This window comes from Schistocerca cancellata, chromosome 8 (genome assembly GCF_023864275.1).
Source record: "Schistocerca cancellata isolate TAMUIC-IGC-003103 chromosome 8, iqSchCanc2.1, whole genome shotgun sequence".
Lineage (NCBI taxonomy): Eukaryota > Metazoa > Arthropoda > Insecta > Orthoptera > Acrididae > Schistocerca > Schistocerca cancellata.
This window is the reverse complement of record NC_064633.1, coordinates 417149440-417170350: the sequence shown is the minus strand read 5'-3', so window position 1 is coordinate 417170350 and position 20911 is coordinate 417149440.

Here is a 20911-nt window from a genome sequence, read left to right as displayed (position 1 = left end):
CCTCGTAATACAGATTTCAGGACTATGAGAAGTCTACATCCACATTATCCCTTAACTGGTGTCACACGATTTTTTGACGTAACTGGCATCCTGGTGTGTGTGAGACTCCAATCTTTATGCAAAATAGTCTTAACGTATCACTTGTTTATTGACCTCAACAAAAATGACAGTGATATAACACAAAAATATTGATAACCAAAGAAAAAACACAGAAAAAACCCAAGTGTTGTCCCATAAAAGAGGAATCTTATAATTTTTCTCACGAATTTAGAAATAAAAATTTAGTTATTAATTCTAAGTTACGCCAGTCTTTCTTAAACGACCAAGAAACAGAAACAAAACTGCAGGAAAATTTCAAAGATAAATTCACATTCAGATGTTACCTTTTTAATTTTAAGGCCACAGTGCAGGCTTTGTCTAATACTGGGATCTGGTGTCTGTCATACACGCAATCTTTAAGCCGTATTTCGCCGGTTTCCTTGGCAGGTACGCCTGAAATTAACATCAACCATAAAGGCACAAACATTTCATCAATGCACATAGTATAACCTGACGAGAGCATCACTGCTGACCTTTCGGAAAACATCTCTAAAATATGCCTGACACTGCAGCAGTTGCATCTTCTTTTTTCCTTTTCAGTCTTACCATCTCGGTTCTGAAACAGAACAGCTGCCGATGTTCAAAAACTTTTTATTTGCTGTGGAAAATGGTAAATCCGGTTGCAGCCACTAAGGAAATATTATCCATGGACTCACTGTCAGATCTGGAGAGAGTAGTGAATAGAAGAACGCACATAAAAGCTTTCAGTTCCAGAACTTCGGAATCATGTACAAAAGATACGTTATTTAACGTACTGTTATTTTAGCGATGTTATTCTTCGCTCACTGTAGAACCTCATCTAAAATGTAGCGAGTGAAATGTAGGGGCCATACTTGTTCAATATCGGGATTCCCAACCAAGGCATTAGCCCTAAGTTGCAGATCAGCAGTCTGCAATACTGTTGCCCTGTTTACTTCTGACATTAGTTTGTAGTTATGCTTTTCTCTGTTCCAAATAGTTTCCCATGCCATAAAAGTAGGAATAACAGAAAAATGACTATTATTTTACTCAGGTTATCTTCACCTGTTTTATATCGTTCGTTTCACCAGCACCATCCACTTCCTGCTTTGAATTCGTATCATCAGCTTCTATCTAGCAATCTGGATCAGTATCACTGTAGTCCGAAATTTCATTAATCATTTCTTCCAAATGCATTTCGACGTTTGGTTCATTTACTCGTTGTGAATAATCGCCCTGGCTAGGTTGTTTTGAATGGTGAGATGGAGCTGGTAGAGGCTCTATATTGTGCAAATTAATTACGGGGCACCGTCAATAAAAACCCAAATTATCACACCAGAATTAGCACAAAAAACTTGAAATATTGATAAATACGTCTGACAGATCATAATCACGCAACTGGTATTATACGTCTGCGAGATGTTACGATGACATTACTGTGGATTTACTGAAGGTCAAACAGTGCGATCGGCACCCCACGTTTACAGCAAGGAATCACCATTCCAGTCGAAGAGTGCGCGGAAGGAACAGGCGAAACGACTATGGAAAGGGATGGGATGTCCTCCAAAAAGCTCGACAGCCGCCTTGCAAACGTATGATACGGGAAAAGGGTTAAAACTGTTTGTTTGTGGTTAAGCAAGCCTTGGGGTCCCAGAAGATCCCAGAAAATATGTGAGTGTCACAAGTCGTAGCAGTTTTGCTAAATGAAGTGCCACGTCTTTAACCGAGTGCCACTGGGAATTTGACTCGATTACAAGGTGGGCACTGTATCACAGTACTACGACAAAAACCTTCCTATTTTAAGTTGTTGTGTTGCGGGCCGTTTGATGGCCTGCTGCATGTGGCCGTGCTGCGGGAGCCACAGTAATGGATCTGCCGTGCATCAGCTGCCGCCCCTCGGGACGGCCAGACAACGGAGATAACGTATCGACCATCTGCTGCAGGCGGCTCTTCTCTGTTACAGCACGGCACACGATCCCCAGTCACACTGGCTTTATTACCCCAAACAGGCAGCTGTTCTGCAGATAATGGTACGATATAAACTGAAAAGCCAGAAGAGAAAAAATTCTAAAAGGGCTAAAGTCTTACAGGCTGCTAAGTTCTGTAAATACTGGGCTACAACTGGGCTACAATACTGGAAAATCTCGTAGGCAGCCGTCATAGAGATCACAGTCAGCTACACTAACAACGCTCAGATCCACACGAAAATGTACTTAAAATACGAATTATTCATTTCAAAAGCAGGTGTAACACTATTATTCACTCATCTAAGTTTATAAAAAAGTTTTGCATTTAATGTTATCGTGGTATAACTGTGATATGCAAAGACTATTTGAAAAGTATAATATATGTGATGCAAATGTATGTGCTTTGCAAATACATTGTAACTTAAGTAAAGAAAAATGTGAAATGTATACTTTACTAAATAAAACACTGAAGCACCAAAGAAACTGGAGTAGGCATGCGTATTCAAATAAAGAGATATGTAAACAGGCAGAATATGGCGCTGCGGTCGGCAACGCCTATGTAAGACAAGTGTCTGGCGCAGTCGTTAGATCGGTAATTGCTGCTACAAGTGCGGGTTATCAATATTTAAGTGAATCTGAACGTGGTGTTATAGCAGGCGCACGACTGATAGGACACAGCATCTCCGAGGTAACGATGAAGTGAGGATTTTCTCGTGCAACCATTTCACGAGAGTACCGTGATATCAGGAATACGGTAAAACATCAAATCTCCGACATCACTGCGCCCGGAAAATGATCCTGCAATAACGGGACCGACGACGACTGAAGAGAATCGTTCAACGTGACAGAAGTGCTTCAATGGTGGGCCACCAACAAGTGTCATTGTGCGAAGCATTCAACGAAACATCATCGATATGGGCTTTCGGAGACGAAGGCCCACTCGTGTACCCTTGATTACAGCACGACACAAAGTTTTACGCCCGCCTGGGGCCGCTAACCCCGACATTGGACTGTTGACGACTGAAAACATGTTGCCCTGTCGGACGAGTCTCGTTTTAAATTGTATCGAGCGGATAGACGTGTACGGGTAAGGAGACAACCTCATGAATCCATGGACCCTGCATGCCAGTAGGGGAGTGTTCAAAGTGGTGGGAGCTCTATAATGGTGTGGAGCTGTGCAGTTGGAGTGATATGGCACCCCTGATACGTCTAGATACGACTCTGACAGGTGACACGTACGTAAGCATCTTGTCTGATCACCTACATCCATTCATGTCCATTGTGCATTCCGACGGATTTGGGCAATTCCAGCAGGACAATGCGACACCCCAAACGTCCAGAATTGCTACAGTGTTGCTCCAGGAACACTCTTCTAAGTTGAAACACGTCCCATGTCCACCAAATTCCCCAGACATGAACATTATTGAACATATCTGGGATGCCTTGCAACGTGCTGTTCACAAGAGATCTCCAACCCCTCGTACGCTTCTGGATTCATGGTCTCAGTTCCCTCCAGTACTACTTCAGACATTAGTCGAGTACATGGCACGTCGTGTTGCGGCACTTCCGCGTGCTCGTGGGGGCCCTGCGTGATATTGGCCAGGTGAACCATTTTCTTTGGCTCTTTAGTGTAATTTGTTATCGATTAATGAATAGAAAATGTTCGTGTTTGTAATTTTATATAATTCTGCAATTTATTATTTGTATAAGATGATAAACGCTTAAGGACGATGTGTAGAATATATGTTATGTAAAGATGGAGTGCTTTTGTACTGTACGGAAGTTACTTTGGGAAGTGTAAAAGTGGTTTGGATTTTTGGCGCTCTATCTGTACAGCGAGAGGAAACGAGAAGATACAGTCTGTAGGCAGCAATGAAACAGGCAACACTCCGACGGAGCAGGCGATGCCTTGCCTGGAAATCGTTGCACAGTAGTATCTGATGATGACTCTTGAATTATTACGGCTTTGGTGCACGTTGTTGGACTATGTTACGGACGTTAAAACGACGCCAAGAAGAACGAATTAGCCCACACTTCAAGAGCCTGTACGCCGTACCATGGGTAGTATAGCCGCTACTGCTAACCACCACACCCGACGCCTACACGTAGCAGGTTAGGAACTGTATAATTAGAGTTGTAGAGGCATGAATCATTAACTCAAAATTAACCTTTTTTGAATAATTATTGTGTTAAACATAAAATTTGGTTCACCCAGTTATTTTATTCCTAATCATTCACCTATATAGGATCCTTTCCTGGTGTTTGATTATTCCGAGAAAACCTGTCATAAAAATAATGTTTAATCAGAATCTACAAGCACTAATTTTAATCTTTGAACAAATGTTTGAAAATAATTGTTGTGAACTAACTTTTAAAGGGAAGGTAAAAGTACTGTATGATTTACTTAACAGATGTGCAAAAGTGAAATTTTGCTTAAGTACTGAAGTAGATATTTTCAGACGAATTTAACGTTTTTAATATTCATACTCTCTTTGTGGTAGAAAGTGAGTAAATAAGTTTTGAGCAAGGTACAGATACAATTCTTCCGGTTATAAATGAATTTCAGTAAAGTACTATATAGATATGTGTGTGGGAGTAGTAGGTAAAAGATTCCAGTGTCTTTCTCAGAACCATATCGTCAAAGTTTTATTTATTTGTGAAGTTATATTAGAGAATAGCAGGAAAGTGAGCCAAATTTACTTCTTCTGCTTTTCTGAAAATTAGCCACTTCTTTGCCTGTAGAGGCTGGCGTCCGTAAATCCATTAGACATACCACTTAATGAACTTGGTACAGAAAGGTAGTAGATCAGTATTATTCCATTTTACTGCGTTCCTTTCTCTTAGGAAAAGAAACTAATAGTATGATTTCTATATCCATTAGTCATATAACACGGTCAAAACGTATAAAAGGGGTAACATAATACTATATGCACAAGTCGCCGTATTATAGTGTTATATGTGGCTTTTCCCGAAGCAGGACTATTTTTCTGTTGAAGTATAGTGTTATGCAGGGTATGAGCCAAACCCTATGCAAAGCTGCACGTCTGACCACTAAAGACATTGGAATGATCACCTATTCAAGGTCTCAAAAAGGAACTCTGATAATAGGACCAGAAACACACTTATTTCACTGTCGTAACTTCTTGTAAAACTTACGTAAAAGTGTTACACGGCTACTCACTCTTCAAAGTGCAGGTGTGGGATTTCAGTGAAATGGTCAGAACAAAGTGAAACAAAATAATATCCACATTTGACTACGGCCGCTTTTTGACATTCAACATCAGTCCTACATTCAAGCAGTCCAACATCGAGCGTCACATTGGCTACATATACAAATGATGATATTCGTTTGTCAATGTCACAACCTGCATTTTGCCAAACATATCGTAATATACATTTGCACTGCTATTCAGAAAGTTGACTGTGTAGCACAGAGTGAATTCCGATGTTCAAAAGATGATGGTATATCTTTACTTGTGGTTTTTCACGCTGTAGTCTTCAAAAAGCAACGATATTTCCCTCATATAGAATTTTTAGTGCCTAAAAAGGCGCACATGTAGAGGTTGACAATATTTTTTGTCTTCGGCGTGTTTTTTGTTCTACTATATCAACATTTCATTTCTTCTCACTGCCAAAGTTCCTCTCTCGAACCTTGAATAAGTGATCATTCAAATGTTTCTCGTGGTAACACCCGCACTTTTGCACGCGGATGGCTTACACCACTGTTCTGGGATGAGCGACTTATTGTCTAAAGCACATTAACGGGCGCCTCTGAGCATTCGGGGTCAAGCACGTCCCTCGTATGTTTCCGATCACCCATATATATTGCGGAATTAACTATTAAACGTCACGAGAAGCGGACTCGTCAGCATGAAAGGAGGCGGCAAGTATTGTGCTGTCTGTAGAGAAGCAGTTGACAGCAGAATGCACCGGTCAGTAGATCTCAGTCACTTCGAAAAGCGACTACTGACTGGACGTTACCTGAGTAACAAATGCGTCAGCGACTTTGCAACACGTTTTAAGTTGCCCAAGTCAACCACAGGTGATGGGATTGTGAAGTGGGAACGCGAAGAAACCACCACCGATAAACCAAGACTACGAGCACTTCATGTTAGAGATGGCGGTTATCGCTGAAACAACCGGTTCTTTCGGTTATACTGGTTTTTGTCAACACCTGTTTAGCCATGCTGTTAAAATCGCTCAGAATAACCTCTTTCTGAAATAAATGACTTTCTGCTTTTTCTCCCTATTATTTCCTGTAATAAACGTAGAAATCGAACGAAGATTGAAAAATTTTGAATGCCTCAGTTTCAAGATACACAGAATCAACATATTAAATTAAACACGCAAACAAACAAAAACTTAGTACGTCCACCGTTTGCTGCTTTTCTCGAAAATGGTAAGGTGGTTGACTAATACAAAAAAATCACCAGCATTCACCTACTCGTACTAATTTTTCGAAACTCTGCTCAAGAATCAAGCTGTAAACAGCACAATACGAATAGGCAGTGCTAAAGCGTGAAAACTGAGTTTGAAGAACTCTGTTTTTCGTATTAATTTGTCGGTTTTCGAGGGCTACAAGCAGATAAAACCATGTTATGTAGATACACCAAGCAGATCAGCCGTTTCTATTTTCATTGCAAACTATGAATGAACTGTTTAAGTTTTTCTTTACATTATGTAGCAAGTTTGTTGTGGCTCCTCAAATAGTTAACATTTTAAAGCATCCTTCATTGACACTGCACTTCATGAAATACTTGCAGACTAGGAATAGTGCCAGCTCTCTAATACAACTTATATCCGATGATGACAGTACCATACAGATCACATGGGGCAAGTGCTGAACACTTTATACACGCGTACCATCTAATAGGCCACGCCACCTAGTAAAAGGTACACTATTGTCCAAGCAATGCTGTACGAATTTTTATGCAATGTCGTTGTCGCCACTGTTATTGAAATGGCACTGATCGCTTTTCCGATTTTCCGTAATAACGCGATTTTTCAAAACAAAGTAAACTTTACGAATAAAATTACTCCTTCTTTAAAAAGGTATATGCTGCAATGGCTAATTCATTTTTCGGTTTTCTGCCCGATTATTAGTGAAAAATCAAAACACCTGTTATAACCAAGACCACAACAATACCGAAAAATACCGCTTATTCGTAACTAAACTAGCAGTATCGGTTTTAATTTTACCCGTCCCTACCTCATGTACTCGTGGACCGGGACCGTCGAGCGTTGCAGAAAGTTGTTGCAAAAATCCGCGTGAAATCAGCAGAAAGAATCACTCGTGTGTTTAGCTAGCACACTGCCTGTGTGTAGGGAGCTAAAAAGAATGGGCTACAACAGTCGAACAACTCCTCATAAACTACACATTTCTGTAGTTAGTGTCAAATCACGTTTCGGATGGAGTAAAGAGCATCACTGGTCAGTGGCCAGCGGAAGTGTTTGGGTTTGGAAAACGCCTAGCTAACGTGCCTGCAATCATGTGTAGCGCCAGCGTCTTTGTTTCGTTAATTAGGGTGTGCTTCCCTTAACGCGCTCAAGAAAACGCTAAACATTAACATATTTACAGCTTTGTGCACAGTAGAGGAACAGTTCAGAGGTTATGATTGAGTATACAGGGTGGTCCACTGATCGTGACCGGGCCAAATATCTCACGAAATCTGCGTCAAACGAAAAGTCTACAAAGAACGAAACTTGTCTAGCTTGAAGGAGGAAACCAGATGGCGCTATGGTTGGCCCTCTAGATGGCGCTGCCATAGGTGAAACGGATATCAACCGCGTTTTTTTAAAATAGGAACCCCAATTTTTATTACATATTCGTGTAGCACGTAAAGAAATATGAATGTTTTAGTTGGACCACTTTTTTCGCTTTGCGATAGATGGCGCTGTAATAGTCACAAACATATAAGTACGTGGTATCACGTAACATTCCGCCAATGCGGACGGTATTTGCTTTGTGATACATTACTCGTGTTAAAATGGACCGTTTACCAATTGCGGAAAAGGTCAATATCGTGTTGATGTATGGCTATTGTGATCAAAATGCCCAACGGGCATGTGCTATGTATGCAGCTCGGTATCCTGGACGACATCATCCAAGTGTCCGGACCGTTCAAATGGTTCAAATGGCTCTGAGCACTATGGCACTTAACTTCTGAGGTCATCAGTCCCCTAGAACTTAGAACTACTTAAACCTAACTAACCTAAGAACATCACACACATCCATGCCCGAGGCAGGATTCGAACCTGCGTCCGTAGCGGTCGCGTGGTTGCAGACTGTAGCGCCAAGAACCGCTCGGCCACCCCGGCCGGCTCCGGACCGTTCCCCGGATAGTTACGTTTCCTTAAAAGGAAACAGGAAGTGTTCAGCCACATGTGAAACGTCAACCACGACCTGCAACAAATGATTATGCCCAAGTAGGTGTTTTAGCTGCTGTCGCGGCTAATCCGCACATCAGTAGAATACAAATTGCGCGAGAATCGGGCATCTCAAAAACGTCGGTGTTGAGAATGCTACATCAACATCGATTGCACCCGTACCATATTTCTATGCACCAGGAATTGCATGGTGACGACTTTGACGTCGTGTACAGTTCTGCCACTGGGCACAAGAGAAATTACGGGACGATGACAGATTTTTTGCACGCTTTCTATTTAGCGGCGAAGCGTCATTCACCAACAGCGGTAACGTAAACCGGCATAATATGCACTATTGGGCAAAGGAAAATCCACGATGGCTGCGACAAGTGGAACATCAGCGATCTTGGCGGGTTAATGTATGGTGCGGCATTATGGGAGGAAGGATAATTGGCCCCCATTTTATCGATGGCAATGTAAATGGTGCAAAGTCTGCTGATTTCCTGTGTATTGTTCTACCGATGTTACTACAAGATGTTTCACTGCATGACAGAATGGCGATGTACTTTCAACATGATGGATGTCCGGCACATAGCTCGTGTGCGGTTGAAGCGGTATTGAATATCATTTTTCATGACAGGTGGATTGGTCATCGAAGCACCATACCACGGCCCGCACGTTCACCGGATCTGTCGTCCCCGGATTTCTTTCTGTGGGGAAAGTTGAAGGATATTTGCTACCGTGAGCCACCGAAAACGCCTAACAACATGCGTCTGCGCATTGTCAATGCATGTGCGTACATTACGGAAGGCGAACTTCTCGCTGTTGAGAGGAATGTTGTTACACGTATTGCCAAATGCATTTCGGTTGAAGGACATCATTTTGAACATTTATTGCATTAATGTGGTATTTATAGGTAATCACGCTGTAACAGTATGCGTTCTCAGAAATGATAAGTCCACAAAGGTACATGTATCACATTGGAACAACTGAAATAAAATGTTCAAACGCACCTATGTTCTGTATTTTGATTTAAAAAATCTACCTGTTACCAACTGTTCGTCTAAAATTGTTAGCCATATGTTTGTGACTATTGCAGCGCCATCTATCACAAAGCGAAAAAAGTGGTCCAACTAAAACATTCATATTTCTTTACGTACTACACGAATATGTAATAAAAAATGGGGGTTCCTATTTTTAAAAAACGCAGTTGATATCCGTTTGACCGATGGCAGCGCCATATAGCGGGCCAACCATAGCGTCATCTGGTTTCCCCATTCAAGCTAGACAAGTTTCGTTGTTTGTAGTTTTTTCGTTTGACGCTCATTTCGTGAGATATTTGGCCCGGTCACGATCAATGGACCACCCTGTATAAGCATGACAGTGCACTCTGTCTTAAAACAGCACCTATGTGGTAATGATTTGTGGACAATAACATTCCAGAAATGGACTGGCCTGCTCAGAGACCCGACCTAAGCCCAATGGGACATCTCTGGACAAGTTAGAAAGTGGATTTCGCTACTGGTCCCATCGTCTAACATCACTACCTTCCCTGGTTTCAGCTCTTGAGTATGGTTGGGCTGCCATTCCTGCACGACCTCCTGTGGGAATCTCAGGCAGTGAACATGGAGGAAATCGACAGGGACTACAGATAGGTGGCGCTCGATGGAAATATGGATCGGCTGTGTGGCGTGCCGAGATAGTCCGCGCAACTGCGATAACGCCGCGTTCCGGATGGAGCAGTGGTTAACCCACCTGCCTAGTAAGCAGGAGATCCCGGTTTCGAATCCTGTACATAGTTTTACTCGTCGACGCTGATTCCGCATAATGTCCCGATGCAGCTGACAAGAGTGATCGCTCCCTTTCCTTTCCTTTCTTCCCCTCTCCACCTACCATTTACATTTCATTGGAAATGTGCTAGAAGCGATTAAGCCGCCATAAAGGCGTCGGATGGATACACCTCAATTTATTGGCCACTAATAGGTGTGCAGATACATCTCAGCAGATAGTGTACGTAGCGTGAGTCCCCTGAAAATTGTCAACTCTTAGGCGAGAAATCATTCATAGTAAGTACAAGCTGAGGCATTTGATAAATTATAATGGCCTGCCCTTGTCAAAAGACTGAAGCAGACAGATTGTCCTAGGTGTCTTTGCAAGATTATAGCACAAAGAAACAGGCAGGTGAAATTTCAGTGACGCAGCTAGAAAGCAGTGTAAACTATCACCAATGACTGCATATGGCCAACAGTTTTCAGATGGGCTGCATCGCCCATGTTGACGATCTGTTAACAACACCAGCTGCCAACACAAGACTAAAATTAGAAGAGAAGAGTAAGACAAGTTCTCAAAATACTCAGAATTAGGTGCACAGACAGTAAATAAACGACAGCAACACAAAAAACCGTTTACTGATTGCTAATTGGAACATTACCAAAAGTGAGAGTCCCACAATCAGAATAAATGACCACGTAGTGAACAAAAAAGAAGTGTATAGATATCTTACTATCAACACCGACAGAAAAAACAGAATTTTTATGTACTTGCTGAAATTTTGTTCCAGAAAGATGCTAAAATCCCCAACAAAATAGCTCCAATTGGTCAATACGCTTTAAACGGACTCTGTTGTTTATAAGAACGTACCTCATCTCAAGCCTCATCGCTGTTGTTGACGATGTGGCAGGAGTGTGGGCTTGTAGTGCCGGAATGGCAACGACAGCACAGACCTTTCAGTAATCACTAAGCACTAGACTCAGGCTCGTACAGAACTACACTGACTGAGACATATGAAGGACTATTAGACTTCGTAGCAAGAGGCAGAGGTACATAATATTGACTGAACAATTAATTTAAATGGAAATCCCAAGTAGGAAATATGTTTAATACCATTTCTTAAATGTAGGGACAAACAGTTCAAGATAAAAATCATAAGAGAGTGCTGAACAAGTAACTTCCCTAATGTTCAATTATAAAAGTCTGAAATTAAGAAACTTTACATATTGTTTCAAAAATAAAAGCTCATCTGTATTTGATGGCGTCTTTTGTGAAATATGTAATGCAACACTAACTCAACGCATTCTCCCATAGGAATTGAAATGTGACATTGTTAAACTCCTCTGTAATAAAGTTTATAGTAGAGATATCGATAAATACTAACGCACTTCACTACTGACATCATGTTCCAACATTTTTGAGGAGTTCATGTATTTCAGAATAGTATCCCACCTGAGCAACAATAACATCCTCAGTAAATCACAGTTTGGATTTCGGAAGAGTCGCTCAACTGAGAACGCCATTTACACATCCACCCACCAAATTTTACAAGCACAAAATATCACAATAGAACCAGTTGGTATATTCCGTGACCTGTCTAAGACATTTGACTGTGTGGATCACAATATTGTCATGGATAAACTGAGATTTTATAGGACTGATGGTACAGCAAACAAATGGATAACGTTACAGCCGTCTAACATACAAGCAAAATTAGTTCTTTTTGGAGATGTCACTGGTAACGTAATCAGTCCAAACATACATACAGCAACAAAAGCAACGCTAATGATGTTCTTAAAAGGACTGCTTAGTTCAGCCACATTTGTGCTATCAATAATTGCAAATCTTAGGGGGGAAACGAATCAGTAAATTGACATATTTTGCATATTTTCCTTCAATAATGCAATATAGACTAATGTTCTAGGGTAATTCAACTTTAAGAAAGAAAGTGTTCATTGTTCTAAAACGTGCTCTCAGACTAATATGTGGTGCTTGCCCACGGTCATCTTGTAGATGTCAGTTTAAGTAATTAGGCATTTTTACTACTGCTTTATAGTATATTTACTCCCTTACGAAATTTGTTGTAAATAATCCACTCCGAACAGGAACACTGATGGATATAATTACAATAGCACAAGAGAAAACGGCATTCATTACTTCTCATTAAGGCTGTCTTTCGCACAAAAAGGGATGCACAATGCTACAACCCAAAGATTTGTTCTCTTGCACAATAATATAAAATGTCTGGTAGACAACAAAGTAGAATTTGATAACGCACTTAAAAAGTTTCTCCTTGAGGACTTCTTCTATTCCGTAGAAGAATTTCCAATTTTGTGATGTGTAAAAGGTGATGGACAGGAACTATTAACTCACAACTGTACTAAAAATTTAAAACTCTTTTTAAAAAGTTGCAGATGGTCAGACTGTAGCCATATTTATACAGGGTGGTCCATTAATAGTGACCGGGCCAAATATCTCACGAAATAAACGTCAAACGAAAAAACTACAAAGAACGAAAATCGTCTAGCTTGAAGCGGGAAATCAGATGGCGCTATGCTTGGCCCGCTAGATGGCGCTGCCATAAGTCAAACGGATATTAACTGCGTTTTTTTAAATAGGAACCCACATTTTTTATTACATATTCGTGCAGTAAGTAAAGAAATATGAATGTTTTAGTTGGACCACTTTTTTCGCTTTGTGATAGATGGCGCTGTAATAGTCACAAACGTATAAATTACGTGGTATCACGTAACATTCCGCCAGTGCGGATGGTATTTGCTTCGCGATACATTACCCGTGTTAAAATGGACCGTTTACCAATTGCGGAAAAGGTCGATATCGTGTTCATGTATGGCTAAGGTGATCAAAATGCCCAACGGGTGTGTGCGTTTGCTATGTATGCTGCTCGGTATCCTGGACGACATCATCCAAGTGTCCGGACCCTTCGCCGGACAGTTACGTTATTTAAGGAAACAGGAAGTGTTCAGCCACATGTGAAACGTCAACCACGACCTGCAACAAATGATTATGCCCAAGTAGGTGTTTTAGCTGCTGTCGCGGCTAACCCGCACATCAATAGAATACAAATTGCGCGAGAATCGGGAATCTCAAAAACGACGGTGTTGAGAATGCTACATCAACATCGATTGCACCCGTACCGTAGTTCTATGCACCAGGAATTGCAGGGCAACGACTTTGAACGTCGTGTACAGTTCTGCCACTGGGCACAAGAGAAATTGCGGGACGATGACAAATTCTTTGCACGCGTTCTATTTAGCGACGAAGCGTCATTCACCAACAGCGGTAACGTAAACCGGCATAATATGCACTATTGGGCAAAGGAAAATCCACGACGGCTGCGACAAGTGGAACATCAGCGACGTTGGCATGTTAATGTATGGTGCGGCATTATGAGAGGAAGGATAATTGGCCCCCATTTTATCGATGGCAATCTAAATGGTGCAATGTATGCTGTTCTACCGATGTTACTACAAGATGTTTCACTGCAATCTAACGTCCCCGGATTTCTTTCTGTGGGGAAAGTTGAAGGATATTTGCTTTCGTGACCGACCGACAACGCCTGTCAACATACGTCTGCGCATTTTCAATGCATATGCGAACATTACGGAAGGCGAACTACTCGCTGTTGAGAGGAATATCGTTACACGTATTGGCAAATGCATTGAGGTTGAAGGACATCATTTTGAGCATTTATTGCATTAATGTGGTATTTACAGGTAATCACGCTGTAACAGTATGCGTTCTCAGAAATGATAAGCTCACAAATGTACATGTATCACATTGGAACAACCGAAATAAAATGTCCAAACGTACCTACGTTCTGTATTTTAATTTAAAAAACCTACCTGTTACCAACTGTTCGTCTAAAATTGTGAGCCATATGTTTGGGACTATTACAGCGCCATCTATCACAAAGCGAAAAAAGTGGTCCAACTGAAACATTCATATTTGTTTACGTACTACACGAATATGTAATAAAAAATGGGGGTTCCTATTTTTAAAAACCGCAGTTGATATTCGTTTGACCTATGGTAGCGCCATCTAGCGGGCCAACCATAGCGCCATCTGGTTTCCCCATTCAAGCTAGACAACTTTCGTTCCTTGTAGTTTTTTCGTTTGACGCTGATTTCTTGAGATATTTGGCCCGGTCACGATCAACGGACCACCCTGTATATGGATGTGTAATGTGAATGTAAAAGGAGTCCCTTCCACAAAATTACGATTTATTCTGCAAATGATCCATGGATCATGAAACTAACTAACTAACTAACTACCTAACTAAAACGAGCAATGGGCACAACAGCAACAATCAAGAAGATATTGAAGTAGTGCACCGAAAGAAACTAGCTGGACATCTGAGAGTAGGACTGTGGTGTCACCGCCAGACACCAAACTTGCTAGGTGGTAGCTTTTAAATCGGGCGCGGTCCGCTTGTATACGACGGACCCGCGTGTCGCCACTGTCAGTGATTGCAGACCGAGCGCCGCCACACGGCAGGTCTAGAGACACGTCCTAGCACTCGCCCCAGTTGTACAGACGACTTTGCTAGCGATGCTACACTGACAAATACCCTCTCATTTGCCGAGACGATAGTTAGCATAGCCTTCAGCTACGTCATTTGCTACGACCTAACAAGGCGCCATTACCAGTTAATATTGAGATTGTAAAACACGTACCTTCAAGAGCGATGTACACCAATTATGGAATAAAGTTAAGTATTACTTCAACTACGTACTTTATTTGTTACTATAATTTCCCTTAACTGTTCCAGACCTCACGCCAGTCTGCGTGAGCTTAACGCGTGCATTTCGGCCTCCTCTAGCAACACGGTGTTGGCTCTTCGGCCAACACATCAAGGACAACTGATAATAACTTACCAAATCATCAACAAATATAAAATAAAGGAAAAAGGTCACGCTTTCCGCAGACCAAGGAGCAATGCACTGTCTGGTAGAGTTGAAGCTATATCTTACTTATGTACGCAAATACCAGTATGCTCACGCACCACAGACACGTGTGAGTGTCCTGGATCACTGTATAATTTTACAGACAGTTATAGGTGTGTCTTTGGTAATAAAGAATTGTGAGGTATCATAAGGAAAGAGGATCTGTGGGAGAAGGCTAACATGCTGCCAGGCAGTATATCGGACCACGTAGTAGAAGCTCATCCAGCCAGGAAACGGACGGGAAGAGACGACACGTCATGGCAGTGAGACTCATCAGGACAGAACACCCACCCACAACGTTCTTCTGGCGGCGGCGAAGGGATGAGCTTCGAGGAGGGCAAGGAAGGCCTTCAAATGGTTCATATGGCTCTGAGCACTATGGGACTTAACATCTTAGGTCATCAGTCCCCTAGAACTTAGAACTACTTAAACCTAACTAACCTAAGGACATCACACACATTCATGCCCGAGGCAGGATTCGAACCTGCGACCGTAGCAGTCCCGCGGTTCCGAACTGCAGCGCCTAGAACCGCACGGCCACCGCGGCCGGCAAGGAAGGCCTTCCTGAGACCTTTGTCTCCCAATATATACAGCCTTACAAGGTGAGAGAAGAGTAACGGAAACATGTCAGTGCAATCGTTGTGAGTCCTTCAGCATGGCGGGAGCAAACAATCCCGAAAAAAATAAAAGAAAAGAAAGTTTTGCTTCTAACTTGTAACAACAACAACTGTACATACGATAAATTTTTTTTCTTTCTGAATGTTGATAAATTAATGTAAGCAATGTTTTGAATTTCTTTTTCTTTTCATGTCATGTTAAAGAAACTGTGAGCAACTTTCGAAATGAATATTATTATTTATGTTAGATTTCAAGTAATGTGGTAATCAAAGAGAAGTGTATTTAATGTTAAAACTAATGTAAGATGTGAAAATTGTATTTATACGCTTGGTCCATACGTAGGAAAGGTATTAATATATGTGTAGTAGAAAACCTGTGGTGAATACCCTACCTGTAGGGGAGCGGGAAAAGGTAGTGGCAGGCGAGCGCGGGAAAACGCACACTGGCGCGGTTCGGCACAACGGGCTCAGTATTACAGTCGGAGTTGGGTATCGGTCAGAGGAACACGTACCATATCGAGGAGGCTATCCAGTAAAAGTGGATTCCATTGAGCCTCGGATGTGCCGATCCCGACGACTACATGGCATGGCTATATTCTTAGGCACAAAATTGGAAAGATTACGACGCTAAGAAGAAGGAAAGTGGCGATGCAGTAAGAGCCTTAGCCGTGCTTGTATGTGTGCTGTGCTTCTCGCTATCTCGCTGCCCGCCATCCGCCGCACCGACTTGCACAGGTCAAACATTTAATTCATCTTTAGAATTGTATCTGTGTGGACCAGTGTCGAAACTGTTTCTAACTGTTCAATAATAACGTGACTTTTACCAGAATTGCCTCAGCCATTACTTATCCTGATCACTGACCTAGACAGGGTCCTTACCACATATTGTGCAACCCGAGTATCCCGAACTGAAAGTTTAAAGTTAGTGTTAACGAGAATTATCAGCAGACAAATCTATGCTATAAAGAAGTTTAAAGTTCTGTGTGTTATTGCAAATGTTGATAAAGAACAAAAGTATGACTAAATTGGAAGAGAGTTTTTTTGAATTGAGTTAGCGATGTTATTTAATTAATTTGAGACAGAAATAATGACAGTTAAATAATTCAGAAGTAAGACAAAAGAGTAGTTATCCATAGATTGATAATTTTGAGTGTTAATTTACCTTCAGTACTTAATAGTTTCAGTATAACGACCATAACAGTTTCAGGGCCCCCCCTTCTCTTGTCCATTCTTTCAAACCTTGAAGTGTACTGATCAGATTTGACCAGCAAAGTTAAGTTCCATATTAAACTTAAGTGTATTAGTGTTTATCCATCCTTAATAGTGACATTGTATGTGTACTTTCAAGATTGTTAATTCTAGAGTAATCTATGCCCGATTTCAGTCTGATCAATATACAAAATGCAGTTCGTAGTAATCATTGCAGTGTGGTGTTGTGTATTTATAGCTCGTCCAAATTAGTGCAAAAGGAGAAAACTTTAGTTCAGTGGATTTTTCCGGTTCCAAACTTTGCCATAAAACGCAACATTACTACATGTTATTGTGCTTGTACATGCACCCACTTGTACAAGGAAAAACTCACTCAATGCCTAATTAGGCTGGCGACCGAATTGTTAATCATTGGTAGTATCTACTGTGTGTACTTCTTGTCCATGCGAACGAGTAATTATACTTTACATTTGCTTGACGCATCGCTGTAGTTTCTGACTGGATATAAGTCCGAATTGCTTCCAATTAGGTACATGCGGACAACTTATGTACTAAAATCCTTGTTTATGAGGTGAAGCCCGTGAACTTATTACAGTACAGGCTTTAAAGAGCTAACGTACGCCTGAGCGGGCAGTAGCGTTACAAGTGGCTTCCCGGTGATAGGACTCGAAAAGGAATAATATTTAGCAAAGTAAATTGCAGTGTGCGTCAAGTATAGTAGTGTGGTACAATTGGCATTTAGTATGGACAGAAACGTAGACGGGGTAGATGCGCCAAGCGAAATGGAGAATGCGGCTGGCAGTAGCCGGAGTTTACGCGGCCAGATAACAGATGGCGTTAGCGGAAGACAATTGGCGTACATACAATACCATGAACACGTCAACGAACAGATTGAAATGTCGAGATCGTCTCGAACACAGCAAGGGACAAAACAGGAAGTAGAGGGTGACTTTGTAAATGATAGTGGGTACGTGAACGAAACCACTGACATATTTGATTCACCACAGATAAAGAAAGAACCGAAAGAAACTTATGAAGTAGGACCGAAACACATGGATTCCGTAGAACAAAACAGTGTAAAAATTTTAAGCATGAACGACTTATTTGAACAATTAACTAAACAAATTGCAGGACAGACTGAGCAACTTAAAACACAGAACGAGCAGCTCAAAACACACGTTAATCAGCAGCTCAAAACTCAAAGTGATCAGATTAAAGCACAGGTTGAAGGACAGGGAATTAAAATTAGTAAACAAATAGAACAGGTAGAACAAAAAATGGGTAATTTAAGTGCTGTGGTAAACAATATGAAATTTGAAATTGATACCATTAACAAAAATATGGATACTATGCAGGAGGAAATTGGAAACATTAATAGTAGATTCGATGTTGAAATTCTCAACATCCAAGAGAAAGTAGAACCTCTGGTTGAAACTAAGGTAGACGAAAAAGTTTTCGCTCTTAAAACTGAGATCGTAAACGAATGTCAACACGGAATATCACAGTTGAAAAAGGTAGTTTTAGACACTGAAAGGGATTTAGGTAAAAAAGTAACCGGATGTGTTCAAAATTGTGAACAAAATACTACGAAAATTCAAGGCAGAATTTTTGATCTGGAGAGCAAAATTAAAGATAGGCCTGGTGTTGTCTGTAATGGCACACCAATTACAAAGCTATTAGAAGGTGAGGAACGCTTCGATCCAGCCAAGAAACATAATGGGTGGCATCCGTTAGATTTTATCAAAAATTGCGAGAGAGTATTTCCTGAGCACTTGTCTCATCAGGAAAAGATAAATGTAGTAATTAGCGCCTTAGCAGGTGACGCTAAGCGCTGGGGAATAAATTTAAATACCGAACGAATGACATTCGAAGAATTTAGGCAAAGATTTACAGAAGAATATTGGTCTGAACAAAAGCAGGACCATTTATGGCGCGAGTTCATCATGGCCAAACAGCATGATAACAGGGGCAGGAATTCTTTTAAAGATTTCTGTGAATATTGGTACCGGAAATTGACGCATTTAAGAGGCCGAAGATCAGATTCAGAAATTATCTGGGAGCTATGTAAAAAGCTTCCAGAAGATTCAAAGAGGTATGTAGGAAGCAATCATCGCAGCTTCCAAGCATTTCATGAAAGATTCGAAGACGAAGATCATTGGCGCGAAAGTCGTGCCAATTATCAAAATTTTGGTAACCGTAATAACCGAAACAATGACGAAAGAAATGACGGTGATGGATTTCGCGTCAATGTAATACAGAGAGGAAGAGGCAGAGGAAGAGGCAGAGGAAGAGGCAGAGGAAGAGGCAGAGGAAATTATCCAGGTCGCGGTAGAGGGTATACCGCGCAAAATAATAATGACGCGGGAAACTAATTTCCGTGAACGTTGCGGGCCAAACGGAAGCGGACAATACATACAGGCCCCGATTTAAGAAAAGATACCGGACCGACAGTAATATAATGAGACAGGTTAGAGACAGGCGTGAAATGACGCAATGTGTTGTGGCGAAACAAGCGTCAGGTGCGAGCCAGAATGAGTCATCTCTGCCGCACAGAGCGCTACATGTTAACAGGCGAGTGGAGCATCAGAGGGCAACGACCCAGCCTAGCAGAACATCTGTCCAGAAAGAAGCCGCTAGCAATACGGCAGCAGTAGATACGAACATAGCAATCAGAGCTAATGAAAATTTTACGAGTGATAATTCCGTGGCAAAGGAAACAATAAATGAGACTGTGACTACACAGAGAGGTGCGGTTAGCAGTGTTTGCAATGAGGTAAAAGGCGAAAATGAATTAGCAGAAGTAACTGATTGGCGTGTGCAGATCGACAATCTGTACAAGGGCCTAAAGCAATGTGAGTGGGAGGATTTTAAAAGGGAGTATGAGGCGAAGAAATTAGTTAATAGAAAAAGAAATGATAGGGACGTCAATAAGGTGACGTGGCCCGAATTGGAAGAGGAGAGAATAAATAGCGCCGCGCAAAGTACGCGTGCCGCCAATAGGACGCAGATTAATGATAGGAAGGAGTTGGAGGATGAAATCCTCAGCATTGACGAAGAAATAACTTCTGCTAACAATCTGCCAATAGTACAAGCTGCTACTGAGAGGCACCGTGGAGAAGGGGCAGATGATTACCTGAAAGTAATTAAAGTCCACGAGGATTACACTGAATATGAAGCCACAGTAGATGTAAATAAAACTGATGATGAGGCCGTTTTGCCAAAAGAGGAGATTGAATTAAAATCCAAGCCTGACGACAATACAGAGGAAGAACTTAGTGCCTGTCTCAGAAAAGCTTTTAAGTTAGAACCTGAAAGTGATCCAGAATGGTCGGATTCCGACGATAGTTCAGATGATGAAAGGTACGCAAATACAAACAAAATTGAATATTCTAACTTTACCTATTGTGCAAAAGTAGCGTACTTAAGTGAATCTGATGGTGAGGAAGAGAGTAGTGATGACTCTAGTGTAGATGAATTTTCAAGTGTAAAAGAAAGTGAATATACTTTTACTGAAAGAGGGTATGAGAAAATTAGTAAAAATAGTAGGAATGCAGTTAATTACGATATTGTACCTAATGATGAAGAAGTTTCAAAACAAAATCCAGACGTTGAGACTGAACAAAGAAAGAAAGAACCACCTGACGACTCAGTGTTTATTTTGCGAAGAGTTCAAGTAAGCAAAGACTTTGAACTCCAGAGGCCTAAAAAGCCACCAGACTTATGTGACTGTTTTATGAACCATAAAAGACTGCCTTGTTAATAAAGAGACTGGGGGCAGGGTGCTGTATTTGTATATATTATTATTATTATGCATGACTTTATTATTACTGTAACTCAGTGTTATCTGAAAGTGAATTATTGTTTTGTTGAATTAGAGCCTGGGGCAGATTTATATCGGATTTTGAGAATGTCACGAACACATTACATCATGAAACTACAGGATTCCCACCAGAAGAAA